Here is a 6,059-nt window from a genome sequence, read left to right as displayed (position 1 = left end):
ATATCTAAGGTGTGAGTGATGGTGAATGTTTTCATTCCTGTCATGTTAATGAGCAACGAACACAGAGCAACACAGCCAACCACCGCTGCTCTCTAAGACATCCTTCATAATCCAACATCATCCTGAGGAAGACATTGTTTACAAGACAACTACATGAGTGTCTTCAGTAACAATGGGTGTAAGAGAGGCTACACATCCGTCTGCTACATTGTTCTCCAAGAAGATGCTCTCTATAATGAGCGCTTCTTAACTATCTCATTTTTATTTCCTCTGGCGTTTTGACTTGCAATAAATCGGTTTCCTCTCTCTCTCTCCTATTATTTTCTCTTGCCCTATTTACTTCTTTCTCTATACCATTTCCCTCCTCTTATACATTATATCCCTTTTCTTTTTTACTCTTCTTTCTTCGTATCCGTCCTCTCATTTCCTATATTGCTCCTCTGTTTCCCTGAATCCCTCCTGACTTTTCTTATATCCCTCCTCCCTTTAGCTTTATCCCCGCTCTCTTTTCTTATATTTCTCCTTTTTTTCCCCTGCATTCCTTCTCCGCTCTTTTCCTGTATCCTTCCTTATACCTTTCTTTCACTGTATTTCTGCTTTTTTCCCTATATCCCGCCTATCATTATCTATACCCCTTACGCTTTATTTCTCCTCTTTTCCTATTTCCCTCTTCTCTTTTGGTCCCACTTCTCTTCCAATCCATCCTTCGTCTTTCAATCTCCCACTTCTCTCACACTTTCTTCCCCCTGCAGTCGCTACCATAATTAAGTTTAAGAACATAAGAAGAGTCTCAACAAGAAAAAGGGGGGAGGAAAAAAAACCTTTTTATATTATGCGGAATTCTCCCCTTTTTAATTTCCCAAATTTAAACACTTTTGTTGCTTTTCAGTGACATCTTTCTTCTTGATCAGTGACATCTCGGTGTTCTAGATTTTAATAGGAAAGACGAGTAGGAAGGAAGTCTGAGCGTGGTGAGTTATGGATAGGAGGAGACACATTTAAAATTTTAAACAGTAGTGACGAAGGTTGTAAACCCAGTTTTGATAAAATTTGTAACAATTGTAAACAACACAAGTGCGAGTGTGGTAGCCGTCGGCTCTATGGAAGAGCTCGGCAAAACAGTGGCGTCTGTGGTTAAATGAGGACGGGGAAAGATGTTAGTATGGGGGCCACCTTTCCCCACATTTTACCCAATGAACCCAGTGTTACTATGTTGGACCGCGGTAATAGAGACCTCTAGTTATTTCGTCTGACTTTATTGGGTTATCCTAGGTAATTTACACATATGCTACTATGCATGATAATTTGCGTATCTGTATTTATGTGTAGCTGTACCTAAATAAACTTACTTAGTTAACCTGTGGTGTGAGTGGTGGAAATCTTGCATGCTTGTGTATAGTATTTTATCAGTGCATTGATGAGGCGCTGTGGGAAAATTTCCACAAAAATTTAGAAGGGGAGATGATAAAGGTCTTCAAAAGGGGCGAGAAACTTTCCGGGAAAGAAATTCCAGACCCAAAAAAGTATATTTCACGCTAAAAATGATTCCCAAAAAGTTTTAAATTTTTTTGGTTTTTTTAAATGCAACGATAAAAAAACTGGTAAGGGGAAAAAGGTTTTTTTTATTAATGGTGAATATTTCCAGTGAATGCGGGGGCCACTTCCCGTTAAAAATTCCGCCAGTGTGGAGTGTCAAAGAAGAGAAATAATATTCAGACTGTCTTTATTGGCCTCGGGAGGACAAGAAACCTGTTCCCCCGGGAGCCCCCACCCCGCCTGAAGGAAAACATATTTAGGATTACTAGTAATTTTGGTGTGCTTTTAAGGGGAGACATGCAATATGGAACTCACATTATGAGTTCTTACAACTAAATTTTAAAAGAATGATAGATTTAGGCGGCCGTGTCTAGCAGTAAAATTATGATACTAATCTTCTGAGGAGACAGACTTGTTAACTGATTGTTGTGTTCATGTATCAAATAAACGATGAAGAAAGGAAATGTATCACTGGGATACACAGATCTGGTCGTCAGGACCACAATGGCAGACCAGCATCAGCTCAAGGCCTGAACAAAAGAAGTACGTACATGTAATAAGTGATCTCTCCACACCCACCTCACTTACACAACCAAGAGATGGTTATCTTACATCACTACACACACACACACACACACACACACACGATGTAGTGGAGGCAGTGATCCATACATAGCTTTAAGAAGAGGTATGATAAAGCTCATGGAGCAGGAAGTGATCCAGTAAAGGGCCCAAAGAAGGAAAAGGGGGGCCCGGGCCGGGAAACGACCGCTGGGGAAAAATAACTAGGTGAGGCCCCACACAAACACACACAAGGGGACCGTAGAAAATAGGAAAGAACGGCAGGTGAAGGGGGAGAAGGGCAGACTAATTTAGGAAAGGGGACTTGAGGGAATAAATTAAAAGCCCGTGGGACGGGGAAAATGGGAAAGGGGGAGCCCGGATGAGACGAAATCTTAAAATGAAAATTATGTGGAAACGCAAGGACCGAGTCCTTGGTTTAACCAAAGATACAGAAGGGTATATTAAAAAAGAAAAGCATATGAGCGTGAAGAAACTACAGAAAGCGGGCACATGAGAATAGAGAAGTGAGCGAGTTAATGAGAAACGAACATGCTGGATGAGGAGAGAGGCTTAACGACAGTCAATTTGAGACTGACAGCAGCAAATGTTAAGTCTGAACCAAAACAACCGCGCCACATCAGAAGAAAGATAAGAGTAAAAGACCACGTAATTCGACTGAAGGAGGAAAGTTCATGAACAATGCCAAGGAAGCCTGTGAGGTGTTGATCAAATATTTTGAAGAGTCTTCTGTGTGGAAACAGGAGCAATACTAGAAAGACTAGGGTACACCGACAGGTACTGGATGTCATCCACAATACGGAGATATTTCAAAGGCAATTGGACCTCATAAGCTGTTACCATGAATTCTGCGAGAGGGAGCAGAAACACATGAATCTCTAGCTAAGATTTACAACAAGTCAATGGATGCAGGACAGTTGCCAGAGATCTGGAAGACAGGGAATGTAGTCCCTACATATAAAGGAGAAAGACATGAAGCGCTGAACCACAGACCAGTTTCTCTGACATGCATACCTTGCAAGCTAATGGAAAAGATTATCAGGAGAGTGGTAGAATACTTAAAAGTGACTTCATAAATAATATCCAGAAAGGGTTCAGAGATGGCAAATCTTGTCTTATCAGTCTGTTAGTTCTATTAGAAAGTAACAGCTGAAAAAAACAAAGGGAAAAAAGAAAAAGGGTCCCCTTTTTGAAAAATAAGAAGGCATTTGATACCGTACCCCATAAGAGTCTGAGGCAAAAACTTGAGGTGCAGGCAGGAATAACAGGGAACGCATTCCAACGGATCAAAGAGTCCTTTAGAAAAGGAAGAAAAAGAGTGATTGTCAGGAAAGAGATGTCAGGATGAGGAAGAGCAAATTAACAGGGTTTTCCCCCAAAGGGCCCGTATAAGGTTTTAGTTTTTTTTGGTAAATTTCCCGATGGGGACTGAATCAGATGTATTCCTGTTTTATTATTATTAAAAAATTAGCCAGGTTTTTCCCCGGGGGGCCTTTTAAATGGTGGCCCGGCCGGTTCCTTTGGGTGTCTGAGACCCTGGGGCTCCCCATGGGAGGGGCACAAAACCCCCTACCTTTTGGGGCCAATTTTCCCCGGGCCCAGCCACAAGCTAGGCCCCTGGTCTGCATCCCCCCCCCAAAGGGGAAAAGGGGAAAGACAGTCTTATGGAAAAAGGGTCGGGGTCCCGGCACCCACCCTACCCCAGAAGGGTTGGGGCGGTGTCGATGATCCCCTGTTTGATGATGATGTAAAGCTAATGAGGAAACTAATAACACGAGTACAGGGAAAAACTCCAACTGGATCTGGACAAACTGCAATATTGGTCAGATAAATAGATGCATTAATTCAACCCCAGTAAATGCAAGGTTATGAAGATTGGCGAAGGGCAAGACCTGACACGCAATATATTCGGGGGACAAAGACTGCAAGACCTCACCCATTGGGAAAGATTTAGGAGTGAGCCAATAAACGCCTGGTGTACCGCCAGAGGTTCACATCAGCCGAATAACCTCTGCATCCAATGCCATCTGGCAAATCTTTTAGAGTAGCCTTTGGAAATCTCAGTAAAGAGTCATTTTTTACCCCCAAAAGGAAAGTCAAAGGGCCCCTCTTCGGATCGGGAATTATGGAAACCCCCCCCCTGAAAAAAACATTTTAAGAAACTGAAGAAAGTGCAGAGGTTTGCACCGAATTTTGCTATGTTAAGGAGCATGAACTACCAGAAGAGGCTAGAGGAATTGTATGTAACGATACTGGAGGACAGAAGAACTAGGGAAGACATGATAACAACATGCAAAGTACTTAAAGAAATTGATAAGGTAGACGGGGATAAACTGAGGCGGGAAACCGGTACTCAGGGACACAGCTGTTACACACAGCCTCAGGGATGTCAGGAAATATTTCAACCTGAAGGTGGCGGGAAGTGCAATGATCTCGATGAAAAACTGGTGAAGGCGGGCTCCATACATAGTTTTAAGAGCAGGTATGTCTTGGAGCCCATGAGGCTATAATTTAAATTTAATCCCCGGCAAATGGTGTTGAAGGCAGGCCAGGCCCAAGACTCAACCTCTTAACTGTAATAGGGGGATATAAAACAAAGTATATTTTGTGTATATCTACTGTTCTTTAAACCTTGCATATAAATGTAAGAATCATCCACTTGAGTGACCATCCACAGTACGCGTCTCCAGATAAGATGTTATCAGGTGAGCTACAAAATATTGACCAATATTTGATTTTCTTCATTTATATAACCAACATTTTTGAATAAAGGTGCTATATGCCTAATTAATTAACATATTTAATTTTTATACTACTTTCAATAATTTACTTTAACATAATGTAATTAAATATTTGAGATAAATGATACTTTAAAAATTTACTTTTATTTTGAGTTTTCCATATAAATACTACTAAAAATTTTTTTAACATAAAATTTTCAAGAAATTCAACATTAAATCACCCAAAATTTTTCAGTCTTATTGCTTGGGCCCCAATTTCACCCGGGGTTTTAAAATCCATTCAGTTTTTTATCATTTCATAGGGAAGCACTTAATTGAAGGGGGCCCTAGAAGCCTAGGGGAAGGGGGGGGAAAAACAAATTCCCCTTTTTTAAAAATCCTTTACCAAAAAAGGCAACCCTTCCATCTTGGAATTATATGGATATCATGTTATTTCTACAGTACCGAAATATGCGCCCTCTCAAAAATATCAAACCGGATCAATTTCAAGGCTGAAACATCCTACATTCATTAAATACACTTTAAGTTTACTTTAATCCCGATTTTAGATATTAAAATATTTACTGGTGGAACAGTTTGCATGCAATCTCGTGCAATAAACCCTAAACCTAACATACTGCTAATCGTTAAAGGTTTACGACCTGTGTCAGGATAATTCTCCTGGCACAAGAACAAAAAAGTATGTGAAACTCACAGTTATGTAACTCTTAAAAGAAAATCAGTAGATTATTAGTATAGTCAGAAAAACACAGTAAAAGCCTACGGGTCATTAACAGATAATTTGCAGAACAAAACCTCAAAAATATTATATTTCTTATTAAACAGTCTTAAACAAATTAAAAAAATAGTGAAAATTGGATCAAGTCTCATTCCCCCACGTACTGTATGACCCTTGTGGGTTTAACACTGCCCAATGTATATCATAATAATTCTCTAGAGATTGAGATGTACCGTGTGATAAGCAAAATAATTTTTTTTTTTATCAACAAAAATTTTTTTTTTGGGGTGAGTCAAACTCCAAACGACATCTCAATAAACATTTCTGTGAAATAAACTTCACATCACATTCTTGCAGTCCGATGTTAAAAACATAATGGTTCTATGGCGGTTTAGGAGCTATGAAAAAAAAAAGAATAGTTTCCGAGTATTCGTTGTTACGCGTGTGTGTGTGGGAGGCGGGGCCAGCATCTGCTGCCACGC

Source organism: Cherax quadricarinatus, chromosome 56 (genome assembly GCF_038502225.1).
Source record: "Cherax quadricarinatus isolate ZL_2023a chromosome 56, ASM3850222v1, whole genome shotgun sequence".
Lineage (NCBI taxonomy): Eukaryota > Metazoa > Arthropoda > Malacostraca > Decapoda > Parastacidae > Cherax > Cherax quadricarinatus.
This window is presented reverse-complemented; position numbering follows the sequence as displayed.